At 36.1% G+C, this 18,392-nt stretch overlaps 1 protein-coding gene across 39 annotated transcripts in view; it reads right to left on the reverse strand.

The window, feature by feature from the left end:
• Adgrl2 (adhesion G protein-coupled receptor L2) overlaps nt 1–18,392 on the reverse strand; it is a 612,767-nt gene that overhangs the window by 163,367 nt on the left and 431,008 nt on the right. For 36 of the 39 annotated variants that reach the window (XM_063257787.1, XM_063257793.1, XM_063257784.1 and 33 more), the window contains exon 1: nt 17,920–18,059. The exons of the other annotated variants lie outside the window; for them this stretch is intronic. The gene's annotated coding sequence lies outside the window, so the exon portion shown is untranslated. Of the gene's footprint in view, nt 1–17,919; nt 18,060–18,392 lie in introns of those variants that run through there. 39 annotated transcript variants of the gene reach the window in all.

Below are 18,392 nucleotides of genomic sequence, written 5' to 3' on the forward strand. Positions count from 1 at the left end.
CTATTTGGTGGATGTAAGGAGCTGAAACACTACTGAGGAAATGATGTTTTGTTCTTACATGGAACAAGATTTACCAGGGAACTGGATGTACCAATAAGATCAATATATAACAGAAGTTCTTGGTAACAAAAGAAAAAGCCTCAGTAAAACTCAATTACAATGAATTTAAAACAAACAAATACCACTGAGAGAACAGATACTCCTGAAAGGAGAAGTCTGGTATCTAAGGAAACCTAAGACTATCCAATTAGCTGCTAAAAGAGCTTTTAAAAATGTTATTAAAATGGCCCCGAACAATAAAGAATATCTCAACAAGAACATCGTAACAAAGATATTCTTTAATAAAGAGTTCTTTCTAACTAGACTGCAACAGCTGATTTTATAGGAACCTCAAACAAAAGAGAAATAAGCCAAAAACCTAAGCCATACAGAATAAAATCTGCACATTGAAAGGTTCACTTCATATCAGCATGTGGAAAAAAGCAAGTATCATTTAAACATGAGTTCACCATCAAAAATATTTCTGGATAGCTATAAAAAAGCAAATTTTTTTACAAATATGACATTAAAATATACATGTTACTCTTAAGACAACTGCATGTACCTTAAAACATCAAAAAAATGGGCTCATTTCTTCTCCCTTGCTCTCAAACCGGGTAATAAATAACCACTTGTCTAGAACCTTGGTCCTGGACACTGACTCCTAGCTCTGGCTCGTGTCAAATTGCATCCCACTAAAAACTTCTTGCACCTGTCTACGGTCATTGCCTCTCAGGAGGACAGTCACCCATACCTACTAATTAGATTTTCATTTCTTCCAATATTTCCCCCACACGAGTTCACTGGCTGTACAACCTAGGGGGCTAGTAATTAAATATAACAAGATTTAAATATTTTCTTAATCGAAAATACGGCGTCAGGCAGGGTGGTGCATGCCTGTAATTCCAGCCCACAGGAGGACTGCTGTGAGTTTGAGGTCAGCCTGGACTACATAATGAGTTCAAGGCAAGTCTGAATTACCTAGTGAGACCTTGACTCAAAAAAAATCTAAACAACAAAAAAAAAGTCAACAACTTCTTATGCTCTACACCATCTTAATAAAGCAGGCTCTTTTTTAATCAGTCCTAAACTAACACTGGAGTTTCATCTGCTTCCATCCTGCAAAATTCAGACCATCCCTTCTAAAGTACCATATTTCTGCTTCTCTTTTCTCTGAACTGTCTTCATCTCTTTTCGGACCCATTTAAAATGGGGTCTCTTTCTCTATCCTACTCATTTTAAACTCAGTCCACGTACCTTGTATTTCCACAGCCTTTCTCCTTATACCTCATTTTGGCAAGTCATGAGTGAGCCTAAGATTACAATTATTTGTGTAATTTCCCTTTCTTTCATGAGCCTAATCAGTGTAGTTCATATGTGATAGCACTTTTATTAAGTGGCTGCAGACCTAAAATAAACAACTTTAAACATGTAAATTCATAAATTAATGGTAAATGATGAAATGTACTTACTGGTAAAAGCGTTTTTAGAATGGATAAAACAATCAGCACTTAAAAGTACAAACTTTATTGGTCTGGTGATTTTGAAAAACTTGGTACTAGAAGTTCTGTCAATTTTTTAAAACCACACATGTTGCCACAATAACCTCTGGGGCGCTGCAGGAAACCAAAACTCACATTTTGTAAAATCCAAGACACTAGAAATACCATGTATTACACTAATACCAGGCATTACACAAAAACAAATGTAAGCACTTCTCTGTCATTTATGTACCTGCAATGTCATTAGAAAATAGTTGCTTTGAACTACAAAAACATAAACTTTGACAGATTTGAAACAGATGATATACCAAATTTTTAACAAATACAAAATATCAAATTTTTGAAAAGATAATCTGATAATAGAAAAAACTTTTTAAATGAAAGGATAATTTGAGTGTGATTTTTTTTTGAGGTATTGGCTATTGGGCTGAGCACACTGCATATGATTCTACCATTGAGTTATATTCCCCAGTCCATAACTTGTATTTAATAGGACCCGCCAAAGAATTTTATTTTTATAAAGCAAGAATTTTCTGCAGCTACACATCTTAAGATAATTGATTAAATCTCAGAGTGAGAGGTAGGAGGATAACAGTAAAAATCAAATCATCCTGGCTTGGTAATATGGTATCTTGCAACCTTGAATAAACTATAAATTGTACAACATATAAGAATGGCAAGGTTACCAAATATGAATACTCATTCAAATTTGCTTTTTTCTTTGCCATAGATAATATCTTTTCATTTACCCTATAAATGAATAGTTGGTTTAAAGACTTTAGTCAGGTGAACATCCTCTTGCCTGTAAATTTATGACTGAAATGGAAACATGTGGCTTTCAGATGAATATCTAATCAAATTATATATTTGTGCTATACTTTGATAGGTAAAGATAGATTTCCGATTATACTAAGAATAATTTCCAGTAATCTTTAAAAGTTAAAATATCTCCACGTATTAAACCAAAAGCTATGCTGTTCTAGATTTGTTCATTACCTATGTATTGCACTAATAATCACTAATTATCTAAATCCATATAAAAGAAAATCATTGTAAAAGACAAGGAACTTCTCATTCCCAGTAAATTAATAAATCATAAAAAGAGATTAAAACAAACTGAGGCCTTAGCATCAAAACTACCAGGGAAGGTGATTTTTTAAGATTGTTAAACCTTAATTCTTTCTTTCTTTTTTTTAAAAAATTGGTGCTAGGGATTGAACCCAGGGCCTGGCGCATGGTAACCAGGGGCTCTATCACTAAACTATACCCTAGCGCTCACCAATTTTTGACTATATGTGAAGATGGTGGAATCACTCAAACGTTAGTAAATATTCAGCATTAAAAAAGTAACTTAAAAACAAGGAATCATCTAAAGTAAAAAGAACTTAAAAATTTAGTGGCCTAGTTGTTATACTAACCTAAAGTTAACCTTAAAAGAAATACTGTAACTATTAGGTCAAATTATGTACTGTTTTATGGGACTTCTTTTAACATTTTAGTCTGACTTTCCACTAACTTAATTATTGATACATATTAACAGTGTCAATTTAAAAGCCTATCCTTATCCATGGCTGTTTATATATTTTTTTTAATTTTCAAAATCTCTTATGCAGTAAGTGTAATTTAACACTTAGAAAATAAAATCTCACAAGTTTATTAGAGATTCTAATAGGAAAGGACATAAAGAGCAAAATAAAAGCATCATAAAATTAAGTCTTACACATAATATAGTAATATAAAAGTTTAGGTGATGGACAAAGACTAATTTTCAGCAAAATAAAGAAACTATGAGAGTACTAGTAAATCTTCATCAGGAACTATCACACATTTGCCTTACCATAACTTAGTTGAAATTAATCTTCATAAAACAAATAGGATGGCAGGTTACTCAAAGGCATCAACTGTATTATGTAGTTTCCTATACAAATTGCTTTTATATACAAACTAGCTTTTCTCCCTTTTAAAATCATTTTACTAGTAACATATTCAATGTAAGAGCAGTATACACATACACCTCAAGTATCATTGAAGATGCTTCAATGAAAACCATTATTTCTTTTTTGAGGAAGCAGCTTAGACAAGTAAATTTTGTATTTCTTTCCAGAGAAAAGTTGGAATAAGCAGTGATGTTTTATATTGTAAGGTTAAATAAAGTAAGTATGCAAAGTTCACTAATATGTTATAAAGAATGACCATCAGACTAAACATTAAAGAAATCTCTTATAGGACTTGAATTCTGCCAAACATAAAAGTATAACAAATACTTACTTTTTAAATATAGAGGGCTTAAATGTAAAGAGCATCACTGAACAGAGAATCCACATTAAGTTTAAAAAAAAAAGCTATATATTATTACTTATCACAACAGACATTTCTTAGGAAGCCAAATGGGAAAAAAAAAATGTTTTTAAAGGAAAATAAAATGCCCAGACACAATCAAACATAAAGCATATCAAATTATTAAAACACCTAAAAATATTGAGGATGTACTAAAAGCATTAAAGCAATACATAACATATTGAAAAGGTATTTATAATAGTACAAAAAATACCTGCTAATATCAACGCCACAAGTACAAAGTCGTTCATAATGTTCTATTCTTTATAAATATCAATTTTTAAAATTATATTTTAGCTTATTTTCAATTAAAAGTTAATATTGTAGAGATTTAAGTGCCACCTTTTTGATATGTTCCTCTTGATTTTCACAGAATTAGCAAGCAATATAGAGAATGAGGCCATTAGTGTATGCAACCTACAAGTCTCAATATTCTTAAAAATACTTGATAGCTATAGCTTGTTTGTTCTAAGAGCTCCAATTTTTATTCTCTAATTTTAAAGCAATATTTAAACTACCAAAAATCAATTCCAAATGTTTTTGAAAAATGCAACCTTAGAAAATGTAAATTCCAAGATACTTAAGCTTTATTCTTGGTTTTCAATCATATAGTATTAATTGAATATTTACATATAATCATATATATATATATATATATATATATATATACACATATATACATATGTTATTGGTATTATATAGTACAACGAATTGTCATTTAATGACCACAATTACGGGCTCCCAGGCTAAAATTTCAAGATTTAAATTCTCATTGTAGCACGGTAAAATTAGCAGAAAATAAAGCACAAGAGACATGTTAAAGTGACTAGTTATTAAAATAAACAAACCATAAAATTTATGCTTCATCATCAAGTTCATTAATAATTATGGTATGCTTTTTCTAAGAGTTCTATATCACAATAAATCTATAAACCTATGGAGCATTATAAGCATTAATTCTAAATTTCTGTACATTACAACCTCAGAAAAGTGCTTTTGCATGTATTCTTAAATACTACAGTGTGTTGTAGATGTTATCTCAATCACATATAGTAAAGAGCTAAACACAGAATTTTCTTCACATAAAATTTAAACAATTCCAAAAGCACAGGTATTTCAGCATTAGCTGAAATTACCATCTCAGAAACTACTACTAAAAGATAAAAGAAAGCATTGTCATGCAATGCTCTGACAAGCACTGTACTAATGGCCAGTTAAGTCTTTTCTTTAAATCTAAGCTAACTTTTTATTTATGGCTCCAACATGAGCAATAAAACTATCTGCTTTAACTTATATTTGGTCACAATCATAATGCCTTCAGAATCAATAGTCTGATACAGAAAGCACTGCACAAAAAATTTTAAAAATTGTAAATCAGTGATCATTTAATATTATCAAATTTTTCCTTGTACTTCTTAAACGTATCAAAAAAGCAGTCTCATCTATCACTACATTAAAATATTTAAACAAAAACATAGAAATAATTATACATAAATGGAGAGCATTAACACTTTTATTCTGAATTTTAGCTATTTCTTCAGTTGTGTTTATTTTTATATTAAAAATTAGTTAAATTATTGCAGAAAATTTGTGAAATCTCAAAATGCATCCTTTTAGAAAACAGAAATTTGATATTCTACAATTAGCATCTTGTACTTTTTAGTGCAGCTCTGAATAAGCAATCTTATGTGACCACCACAAAGTCTAACATAGTGTATATAATAAAAATATTTTATTGAAATCTTTGTTAGATTAAATTTGAGAAAATTTATGAAGCAGACAAAAAGACTGCCTTAAAAGCACATTAAAAAAAAAAACCTCTAGTGTGTCCCATTTTTACAATTAAATGAAAACACTAGTTTTTAAGTCCTGGGAATAACATGACAATTTAAAATAATTTCAAACAAAATTAAAACAGGTAGATCCATGATTTTTAATCCCAGATTTCATATATATATATATAATATATATATATATATATAATATTTTTTGAAATTATATTGTATGTTTTGTTAGTCTATTTGAAACACTTTACATATTAAAATATTTGATTCAAGGAAGACTGTAAGTACATAGCATTTTAATGGAAAATTTCCTGTTTAATAAAATTTCTAATAAGATTACTCAGCATGTATTACTCTTTCTTTGAATATTACTGTTAAAAGTATATTCTACTCAGAATACAGCTACTGCTTAATATCTATCCAAATAAATGTGGGAACAGTAATCATACACATTTACTCTTAAATAACATAAATTACAAGTGAACCGAATGTTTCATGCATCAATTTATATTCTTCAAAAATATTTGATAAAAAATTTCCTTGAAAACTTACAAAGACCATCTTTTAAAGAAAAAGCAGTTCCCACTCACTTCCTTGTCATAAGCATCCCCAACATAATAAAATGCCAATGATACTTTTATAAGAAGAATGATGTATATTTCAAGGCATTTTCTTTGTCATGTCTTCAGATTTCACTGTTTTAAAAATCACCTGGTAGTCCACCTTCAAGTTTAAGGCAAAATAAATAGAACTTACCCTAGCAGTGACTTCCCCATAACATCACCCAAGTGATAACACACCTGACAGTTACTGCGCCTCACAGAGCAGTGTTCCTGGTATGAATCCCCAGTAACCCTTACCTAACAGGGAAAGGAGTTGTGGCTTTAGAAGGAAAAGGGTAATGAACTGTAATACCAGATTCCGTTTTCCGGTACTGACCTATCACACTTAGTACTAACTATGATACAAATAATCTTTATCGTATTAAGACAATTACACAAACTTGGCAGTTCATCAATAATTCTAGGGACTAGGAGCATTTACATACTTTTTGTAAAGCAGACCATCGTAATCCTATTGAAATATAATTGCTGTTGCTAATATCCTTACACATAATGAAAAAGCTGTACATCAGTATAGCATAGACTTATTTAAGATAATACAGGGCCATGCTGAGAAAGTAATACTCACACAAAGCCATGACAGCAACATGAATCTCTTTAATAAATAAGTTTCCTTACCTGGAGGATTATTCAGGGTAACAGTAACAATCTGACTTTTCAAATAAGTAAAGATTATAGTATAAAATAGTGAATGTAACACAAAAAGTTGAGAAGCAAAGCCTTTTTAAAATACAAAGTAAGTGAAAGAAAATAAACTATTAACATCTTTTTTCAAGGATGCAGTAAGTGAATACTCATTCTTTTTACTCTCCACCAAGCAAATTCTAAAATTATGCTATTATATCAAAATGTAAAAATAAAGGCTGAAATTAATTTTAATATAATTTAATAACATTAAATCTCCTAGGACAAATCTGTATATACACATGTGAGAAATATTTGCCCATTGATAAAGACCAAAATGCTTTTTACCCTGATTACCAGAATACGCAACTACAAAACTCAAGTATTTCTGAGTATTAAGCTTACAATTTCTTAGGAAATTCAGTTGGCACCGTTCACAAAAGATAAAAGAACTCCATTTTCAATCAAGTACTGTCTATTCTGCTTGTCTTTATTTTTTCCCAGTTAGTCAGCAGTTTTCTTGATCATTTAATATTAGGTCCTCCTTACTGGTAGTTTCTTGTTTAAGTGTCACTGCACTAATTTGTCCATTATTTCAAGAGAAAGTCATTAATCCAAAGTGATCATTTTTATTTTTAGAGTAGAGCAAAGTTCAAGTTCTCTAATTTGATCTATTAAGTATAGACGAATCTAATTTACTACTTTATATGAGTGATTTTTAATAGTATTTTATACAATCCAGAAAATTATCTAAAAAGCTGAGCTCTTCCTGACAACTTTTAGATACAGTTCCAAGGTCTTCCTTCCTCTCAGAGCTTTGTTCAATCATTACAAAGAAAGAGATAATATTTCAAAATGAATCTGATGTCTTTATTACTTTTCAAGTTGTTTTTACTGATTGAGATAAAGCACTCAAAATCTATGAATACAGGAAATGATAAACATCTGGCTTTGATATATTAAATTTTACTCTCCAATCTGGATCATCTCAAAATGCCTTACTTCCCTTAATAACAATTTTCGGAAAATAAAAATTAGAAATGTAGTAAAACACAATTTTCAAAAGGGAAATTACCAATTTATGGTGCCTTGATTACTTTATCTCATATACAAGCTCCCTCTGCAGGTAATAACGAGATAGCAAAAATGTCTGAAACATGCAGGCAGTTGCCTGTGTAAATGCAGGTCACCTGTTTCATTACCTATTGCTGTTTTGTCTTATTTGAGTAAAATGACCACTTCGTGAAAATCTTTGTTTCAATATGAATATTCCTGTCCTCCATCTCAGATACGCAAATTTTTCTAAAGTCACTTGCGAGCTATTCACACAAATTGTATTTCAAGGGGAAAAAAAAAAAGAAAGAAAGAAAGAAAACATTTCTTTGCTTACACTGCAACAGCCTCAAATGACAGACCACCCAACAGAAAGTCGCCTGGTCCATTTATTTAAGTCACCTCTGGACACAAAGTAAACAATCCAAGGTGGCATCGTAGCGAGGACTTACAGGGGAAAAGCAAAGATCAATTTTAAAGGAATGCCGGACTATACCTTATTTCAGATAATTCTGAAACTTCAACCTAGAGAGTATTTGCAAAAAAAAATCTCTTTTCATTAATTCAATATCCCCTCAGAAAGTTAAATGGATCTGATCTGCAATATTCTCTTTACTCTTCTGTAAAAACTTCCTTAAAATTTGTTTTAAATTTTTTTTTTTTTTTTTTTTACTTAATGTCCTCTTTTGTCGTATTTCTCTCCCCCAGGTATATATAAATTATGGCACATTTCTGTCAAGGGAGAAAAAAAAAAGGGAAAGTTAGGAACAGTTTCAAAATCTTGGTGACAATGTATTACCAAAGAGACTGTGGCTAAAGAGTATTTGATGTCCCTTCGATGAGTAACTTCTCCCAACATGTACACAGCACTTCTAAAACAAGTAAATTCTGGCTAAAATTTTGAGCCAAACTGTTTGACTTTCCTATAATTGAATTCATGGATTTATAACAGTGATTGTTTAAAAACTAAGATACAAACAAAGGACTGAGATTTTTAACCCAGAGGCAGGGCATTTAGCACTTGTGTAAGGGCCCTGGGTTTGAGCCTCATCACTGCAAAAATATAAAAAACACACCAACTTTCATGCTAAAAATGAGTGCTAAAACATACAGAAATGTCATAGAGATACATAGTTGTTAATTTTTTTTTCCAATGAAACGAAGCAAATGAGGTAAGAAAACTGAAGGCCAAAATAAAGTCTTTTTGGGGATTTCTTAAGAGAAAGAAATCAAATTTTGTTTTACTTATATTTTCAGATAGTCAAGCTGTAGGCACAGTTTAAAACCAAGTGGCTTCCATGAGTACTTTGGGCACTACAGCACTTGAAGCAGAAAAAGCAATGGGAGAAAACCTTCCTATTATTCATTTAATTGAGCTATCAAGAGGAAGCAGCCCATAGGCACACATTATCTTTCTCATGACAATAAAATCTGAAAAGGACAAAAACAGTTAAATGTACTTAGTAAAAGTGAAGATATCTGTAACATCTTAATTTTAGTACAAATTTATTTATTGATGCATGTGAAGCAAAACGAAGAATTTGAGCAGTACCTGCACTCATCTTTTTAAAATTGTAAAGGTACAAACTATCTTCAGTACATCAATCTTCAGTGTATGCGTGACTTAATAACATGAAGGATTCATCAAACTCTAGAAAAATATGCATAATTACAGAAGAGCACAGTATTAACGAACCTTGTTTCCCAGGCTGTCTTAGACTTTGACCATAGGTATTTTAAGAACTGAAATACTGTAAGCATCCTGACATTAAGAACACAAGGATGAGCAGGAAAAAATAAAATGTTTCATAATTTCTAATCAATAATCATAGTAGGAAACACACACAAATGGCAGGCTTCTCAAGCAGAGGAATTAAATTTCTGTGTGGAAGGTACCAGTGGAATTAAGAAACAGCAATTCCAGAAGGAAATACTTTGCTTCAAAGTAAAAACAGAGAAAATCACTTTCAACATGATTCTTTATGTAAACTGAAGTTGAGACCTGAGAAAGTAAATGTAGTCTACAGAAAAACAAATATTGTATCAGCTAAAGACTATCTAAAAATTTGCCGTGGCTCAGCTGTCACATGGAAAAGTACTGTAGCAGTATTTAAATTTTAAAGTGATTAAAATTAGAGCTTACTTTATAAACAAAACAATTCTCTTCTGAGCTCTCTTTATATAAACTCTATTACTATCCTCTACAAGGGAAAAAGCAAGGTCACCTAGCCCGCCCCCAGCTGCCAAGTGCCATTTTTGACAGTAATTGGGGTTAGATTATTCTGTCATCTAAATCCTCAGCAATAATCAGTTGAGGTTTGGAATGATGTTGAAATACCTACAAAAGCAGGCAAAGCAAAGATAGTAGCATTTCACGTTCCAAAGGCAGGAAATACTTTTGACAGCAGAACACAAATTGTCAGCCAACATTCTCAAAATCAGTTTAAAAAGAGATACCTTAACCATATTTTGCATTTCATGCTTGCACTAATTTTTAGTCAGTAACTGCCAACAAATATTTACACATACAAATTGCTTGCTTATGTGTTTATATGTCTGCCCAAGAAATGGATTACAGGATATTTACTTAATAACTCAAAGAGCAGAACAAAGCTCTATTTTATAGGGAGTTTCACGATTCATCTTTTTTGCTACTGATATGGCTAAAGATTTCCTATCTGGTTTCATTATAAAAGAGGAATACTTGCTCTAGTTGATATTAAATCTAAACATCATTTTAACTTTTCTCATTTCTCAAAGGGAAAAACTATTTTTATCTCCATTTCTTTTTTCTATCACCTGATAACAGGTTCTTAAAGTTACTTAATGCACCTTAAAAACAGAATTAAGACTTGGTCCTACATTTAAGGGAGTTAACCTCTGCTTAACCCTGTCTGCTTTCCAACCTTGTATTTGTGTTTACTAAAGTACTGAATCTAACCTTTGGGAGGGGGGGGTTCCAAGGACCTATTTTTAGCTTTAAGTAGGCTTCTTTTAAGGCAATCAATTTCCACACTGAAATTCAGAGATTAAGGTGCAACCCCTGTATGCGAATTTTAATGTTTATAATGTACTCCTCCTCACAGGTTGGAAAAATCAATGACTAGACCAACAGGGGCCTGGTTTGCTGGACATACCTTTTCTCGTCATGTCGTGATTAATGCTGTGCTCTGTAGAGGGAGACATTGCATCCGGGCTAAAACAGACCTAAATTTTACCCTCAGGCAAAAATCTGACTTAAACATCTCTATTTAAAGTGACATTTGTCCTCCCTTTTCAACTGGTTTGCCCAGAAATTCCAGGAAGTTGACTTCATGACCTAAAAAAACAGTCCCTCGGCCCAGCGAGGATGGCTGAGCAGGGAGGCTGCCCCTGGCCCTGCCCTTTGGTAAATCTGGATGGATACAGGGAGGGAGCAAGGTGATGATAAAACAGGTGCCCGGCCCTCTGCTGCTTCCAGAATGTCCGATGTAGGGTTTGGAATAACCGCAAAGCCAGTAATAAAAATTTCTACAATGTGTTTGTTATCCCATCAGATGGGTCCTCTAGACTCATAAAATTACATCTAGTATTTCACCTACACTGATCTGAACTATCAACTGACCGAACATTCTAGAAATCCAGAACAGCCACTACGGAAAAGAAGCCTCTCAAACAAAGGGGACCCTGCGAGGGGAAGTAGTTTCTGGAATGTCATACAATAAATTTCACGAAGACTACAAGGAAAAACAAAGAAAATGTTCATGTAACAAAACAGGCGCCAATACCCTTACACAATGTAAGTTTTGATATCATTAAGCAATACAGACACTGCTGGCAAGTTCCACTAACCAAGGTAATCTAATTTCTGTTGCTTTTCAACCTAAATGGATTTTTTTTTTTTTAGCCGTTCTGGTAATTGAACGAATTTATACAACTGTGATGGGATTTTACTTACCACCACACAATGCATGAAATCCTCTATGAAGCCAAACTATATTACTCCACAAAACTGCATTTTTGTTATAATTAAACAAATTGTATTTAAACTTGCTCTGTGATTCCGAAGCAATCAATAGTATTTTGCTACAAGCTGCACTTCACTGGCAGGTGTTAAGCACTTGGTTCCTTCAGTCGATTTACATTTCTTTTTCTTTAGATAGTATTTATTTGCCAAACATGGGAGTTTTTTCCAATAAGAAATAACTTTCTAAAAATTGTTGAGGTGAGAATATATTTAAAAGTGCCAACAAATTATTGTTTACATTTACCCACTAGATAAATGACCTAAAAATAGATTTTAATAAGTAATTTTGGTTGATTAATACTTTCCTTTTATCACAACATGCCTCACTTAAAAATAACTACTTACATCAAAATAATATAAAGGGATTGCCAAAGTTTATAACAAACACTTAACAAAGCAAACACACTAAGCTCAAAATGCCAAATGGAAATCCTCGGTAAAATTTGGGAATGAAAAGAACCTAGTTACTCCTTTACAAGTATCAAACCAGGTCAGGATATCAGTATTTGAGGATTCAAAGTAGCTAATTCCGGTAATTAAGTATTCATCTCTAAGTTAAACAAACCATTTCCTAAAGCTTCAACTTAAAGCATTTAAGAATAATAATCACTACTTGACCAATCTTTGAGAGCATCTTAAATAACAAAAAACCATTTAGAGTTTTCTGATAACATCACATCTAATTATAGTAATTTGAGTGATTAAATACTTTTCAACCTTCAATCAAATATTATTTGAAGAAATGAATATTTAGGTGGGGCTACAAAATTAGTTTTATAAAACAGAAAAGTTAACTAACATGATTTCAATGTATTATTGAAAGAGAAATAATGTAATCTTTCTTGGAGATAGTTACAGAACCTCTATGGAGAAAACTAAGATTTAAGCCACAGGAATTGATACATTAACAGGATTTCAAGTCATTTTGAGATCTAGTGGCTGATGCTATTTTTGGTGCTTTATCAAAATCATCATCAATTTGCAAAGTTTTTAGATATGCATATTTGCAAATATTCTTAGGAATATTCTTCGGAACCCTTTTTTATAATACATTTAATTTATAACATATCACCTTGAAAATAATCCTTTTTAATAATGATACATTTAACTTACACCTTGAAAATAACTGCACATGAATCTTTTCTACAGAAAAACAGGCAGATGTCAAATGCACACCTTGCCCTTCAAAACTCAGAATCAGGTATGTTGAATCAAGAGGCAAAAGTGCCACAGTCCTTGAGGAAACTTAAACAGCACCTTACAGGACTGAATTTTTCCATTCCCTAAAACTGTATTTCTTTCTCAATCTAAGTACACCTAATCTGTGCTGTTAAATCTCACCAACCAGGCAAGTGGTAAGGATTTCTGTTAAAATAAAAACAGATTTCTCAAAGGTAGGTTTCAAGTGTATTTAGCTCTTACTCTGGAATACATTGTAATGTTCTTTATTCCATATTATAGCTGTTACAAAACTATTATTTAAATATTTATTCACAAAGTTAGGTCAAATAAATATTTTGATAGAAAACAAGCAATAACATTTTATTACTCTACTTTGCAGATTTCTAATTACCTCTTGACCTTCACAACATCCCAGTCTCCGTTCATACATTCCCATATTACTTAAGGCACTAAAATACGATTTTAAGTCTTTAATGAAACATGGAAGCTTCAGTAATGATCAAATAAAGATCCAACCTACGGAACCTTGATTTTAAAGCTCTCCCCTTGCTCATTTTAAGAAAGCAACACCCAGAAGCCTGGTATTAGCGTTCCTGCTGATTATGAAAACTGCAGCAATAAAAACTCCAACTGCTTGTCTTAAATTAAGACTTGTAGTACTGCATGTGAGATCTACACATTTACATTAGTTTTTATAACATTTGGAAGTTTGGTTGTCTGCTTTGATGTTAGTCCACTAATAAAGCAAAGAATCAAAAGCCTGGGAAAAAATCTGATTTATTGAAAATTCTCAAGTCAAAACTTGGAGTAATTGGTTTTGTTCTACCCCACATGATTCAATATTCTCAATTCCCCAGCTACCTGCTCCCAGAGCTATCAGCATTTCTAAATTCGTTTTCTGTTGCCAACACTTAGGAACCCAGTGATTGAAAATGGCAGCTGAAGTGCTTCTATAACACATTAATTTTTCTCTTAAGTTCTCCAATTTTGTCATCTAAATGTTGAAAAAATCTTTTCATTATATTTTACACCTTTTAAAGATTTGCTGATTTCAGGATCACCACCATATAAAATGAAGAGCAATGTTTTTAAGACAATTTTTAGATTATCACTAACAGCTCAAAATGATGTGTTTTCTTTATAACACTCTCATTCAAAGCGGCCTAGTTAACAGCAACTTAAGTGCAATAACAGCAATTACATCAACGTGAGCTTTTTTTTTCACCATTAAACTGCTTCTTAGACAAGTAACAGGATCAGATAAACTATCATAAAATGATTTCAGGATAATGATGTCCAATTCAAATGCCACTAAACAGAACTTGATCTGAAAAAAAATCAACACCCCATTAAAGACTAAAAATGTGAGGGTATTAATGATGGCTTTTCATTTTCCACCTCTAAATTGTTGTGTTTTAATTAATTTTCACTATTTAAATAACCACAAAGAGTCTGAACATTAGTAAATTATCCCTCTTTCAAGAAAAGGATACTAATTTGCAACAACCAACCAACAAAGATACAACTATAAAAAATACAAGCTTAGACATAATCAAATCTTTGCTGAAATTCACCTTCCTCTTAAAACTAGGTTTGGAAAATCTCAAATTAAAGAAGTAACACTAATTCTTCCCCAGAAATTGAAGATACAAGTTTTCCCTTCTCCTTGGATCCTTTCTCCTCATAAACTGACCCAAATGACCCAAGCACTTGGCCTCACTTGTTTCTTCATTCATGGATATTGAGTTTTAAAAGAAATTCAAACAACACAGCTCTTCACGAATGTAAAAAGCAAAGGCAAATAAACTATAAGCATTTTTTAAAAATCAACTTTAAGCTGAATATGAGTCCACTGTTTTTGACAAAATACAAAGATTTTTGGAACAACACAACATATGAATGGAACTATATCTCTATTTAAACAGAATTTGTAAAAAATTGAGTCTTTATCACTTAGAAGCATTTTCCAAACTTGCACTTGCAACAGCAGTTGTGCTGATAAAGTTCATGTTGGGTTTTTAATTTACAACAACCTCCAACTGATTTTTCCCCCTATTAATGTAGCAAGTGCATAAAAAAGAAAGCTTCCTGAATGTGGAAATGAGTGTCTTTCATCACAAAATTTCCATTGTTTTATAAGACTAATTAAAAGGCTTTCTCATTTTACTAACATGACAGAGTGGAGAAAAGCATTAAGTTAGACGAAAGGCTTTCTCACTTTCTCTACTACCAAAGAGACCCCTAAAGACAAGCAACAGTGACTATCATAAAATAAAAGGTCATCCTTTTTCTAGGAACAAACCATTTATCAATAGAAAATAATTGTCTTGCCATTTGCAAGGGCTCCAAAGCAATAGGCAATGTTTTTGGCTCACATAATTACAAAACAGTAAAAGTTGAGAAACACAGCCTGAATCCACCTCTCTATTTTTACCCTTTACAATTCTCATTGCCCTTTGGGCCTCTGCTTGGAAGCAAATGGAAGACAGGCTGAAGTTTTCTCAATTGAGCTGAAGCTAAGAAACCTTTGATATGCTAATAGTCCCCTTCAAACGGTAAGAATTCACACTTGCATTAATTCAAACAATTTGTGCAGAATGATGTGAAATGGCACCTCTTTTAGAGGCAAACAACAAAAGGAGAGAATCCGCATGTCTGAAGAAACTAAACAACAGAACATTTGTTCTGTAGTATTCTATCTAGCATGCCTAAATTTATGGGAGGGTGAAGGAGAGAAAACAAAAAGTTTCATAACACACCTGAACTTCACGCAGGCATTTTCTTAGAAAGGGTTTCTCAAGCGTTTTAAGAACATTCAGTTTAAAGTTACAAAGCTACCTTCGCCTAGGTCAAATCAGTTCCATTCAACCTGAATGGATGCCACCAGATACCACAAAAAACTTCTATTTTTCTCTTAGAGAAGAGTATTAACTGTGATTGCCTATATTTCAAGATATGCCCCCTATCAAATATGACGTGCCAAGAGATACCCCAACAGGTAAATGGTTTACCAAATGGATGTGATTTTCTTCGCTGTGCACTCAAGGTAAGGAAAGAGAAAACTCGGAGGGGCCAGTTCCAGACATAAACACTGGGAGGGAAATGAATGAACAAACTCTGTTAAATCTATGCCTCTGGAACAGGGACTAGAGAAGCATACCAGAATGCTTTAAAAAAAAAATGCAGAAAGAAATCAAAGAATTGGGGGGAGGTGAAGAGGGGAGCGCCTCGGAACCTGGCCTTTGTAACGGGAACCATATGCTTGGTGACTGCCGCCCAGACGCTCCCAAGGCTGCTCCGAGAAGCTGCTGAAGCAGCCTGACACCTTTTAAGAAGCAGGAGGAAAACATTCCCGGGTCTGAATCTGAGACAGCCGGGTTTGCACTAGGAAGAACCGAGCAAGTGGGCCAGGGAGAGGAGGGGAAAGAGGCGAAGGGGGAGGAGTCCCTAGAAACCGGCAAAGGTTACACCGGATACTGCAGAACTTGTCCCCCAGCTGTGCTTGTAGAGGGCAGCGTGAAGGGAGGACAAACACCCACGCACATATGAAAGACACACGTTCTGTCGCCTGTGCTCGGGGACCTCTGGGCACTAGATAAGGGTTCTGGCGATCGCCCTGACTCAAACGCCTTAGTTCGGCGAAAAGAACAAACTTTACTGGTCCCAGGCGAAGGCATCCAGCACCCGACCTGCAAGCTGCAGGGGCGCATGTCTTTCGGCTCGTCCTCACCTCTGACGGAGGGACACCACAGCCAATGTTGGAGCCCCGGCCGGTTAGCCTGGGGGTCACCCTTTTGCTCGCGTTCCCCCCTGCTGCTGTTTCCAACGTACCAACCCCATCCTACAAACCAGGTTCCCCAAGGCTCCTCACCCCGCAGGCACCCCTGGAGCCCACACCCCGTAACTTCTCCCGCAGGCCCAGCGCGGCCCGCTGCTGCCCTCTCACTGCAGGTCCGGGAGGCTGCCTGCCCTCCCCGCGGCCCGCCCCGTCCCCCGCCCGCCACCCTCCCGCCACCCTGGGCTTCCCCGGCACCAGCAGCCCGCCGCCCCTAATCGTTGCCAGCCCGGAGCCGGCGCGACCACATCTGGCTGCGCTTTGCCGTCATCCTTGCCTCTCTCTCCAGGCTACCTAACCACCGACAAGAAGCGGCAACAACACCCGCAACAACTCAGCCCGGCCCTCCCCCGCGTCCACTTTGTCCGAACTCGCTGCCGGCGCCAACCCTCCGCGCTGCACTCACAGCCGGGACGGGTCTGCGGGCTGCCGGGAGGCTGGGGGCGCAATGGGCGCTGGGGGACCTCCGGCCGCGCTTGCAGAGCCGGGGAGCACCGCCGAGGGCGCGCCGCACGCTCCCCGCCCCAACCCGAGGGCGAGAGAATCGGTGACACCTTCCGACCCCCCCCCCACCGCTTTTCAGAGAAATTGAAAAAAAAAAAAAACCAAGCTGACGGTGTTTCCAATCCTACACGCCCTCTCCCTAACACCGCGTCCCCAACAACTACAGCGATGCCTCGAGAGCGTTACAATAGCTGCAGGGGAGAAGGAGAAACAGGCTGCACCGAGCTGAGAATTCTGCGCATCGATTTCTGCAGGGGCGGGAGGGGGCGAGCGCGGCCCCCACCTCGGGCCCTGCGGAACGACACCCGACAACCGACCCAACTACCCCGAGCTCCCTCCACCTCCCGCATCCCGCCGCGGGCGGCAGGCGCAGAGCAAACAGGTCTCCGCAGCCCGGCACACAGGCACATTGTTCCCCTGCGGCGCTTACCTCGCTCTCGAGCGCGCCCCGGGCAGGGCCGTCTGGCGCGGGGGCCGCGGGTCCGCGAGGGCCCAGGCGCCGCGGCTCGGCGCGTCCTCCTCACGCTCGGCCGCCGCCGCCTCCAGCCGAGCAGCCAGCGCCGGGCGGCTCCCGGGGTTAAGTCAACATTTTCCCGCAGTTTCCCGCACGCCGCTCGGCGAGAGGTCTCCGCACACGCGCGCACGCACCCCCGGACCGCACGCTCGCTGCCTCAGGAGAAGCAAGAATTCGAGAACCGGAGCGAAAGGGGCGGTGGAGCAGAGGCGGGCAGAGGTGCGCGGGCTCGGGGGAGGAGGGTCTGGAAGCAAAGCGGCGGCGGCGGGAGGCGCGAGACCAGCCCGGTGCGTCGGGCGCAGCGCCCCGCTCACTCAGCCTCGGCCCGCCGTGCGCTCGGGCATCCCGCGCGCCGACCCCGCGGCCCGGGGCGGGAGTAAGCGCCGCCC

The sequence above is a fragment of the Cavia porcellus genome, unplaced genomic scaffold (genome assembly GCF_034190915.1).
Source record: "Cavia porcellus strain 051 isolate PalLab524CR breed Dunkin Hartley unplaced genomic scaffold, mCavPor4.1 scaffold_1, whole genome shotgun sequence".
Taxonomy (NCBI): domain Eukaryota; kingdom Metazoa; phylum Chordata; class Mammalia; order Rodentia; family Caviidae; genus Cavia; species Cavia porcellus.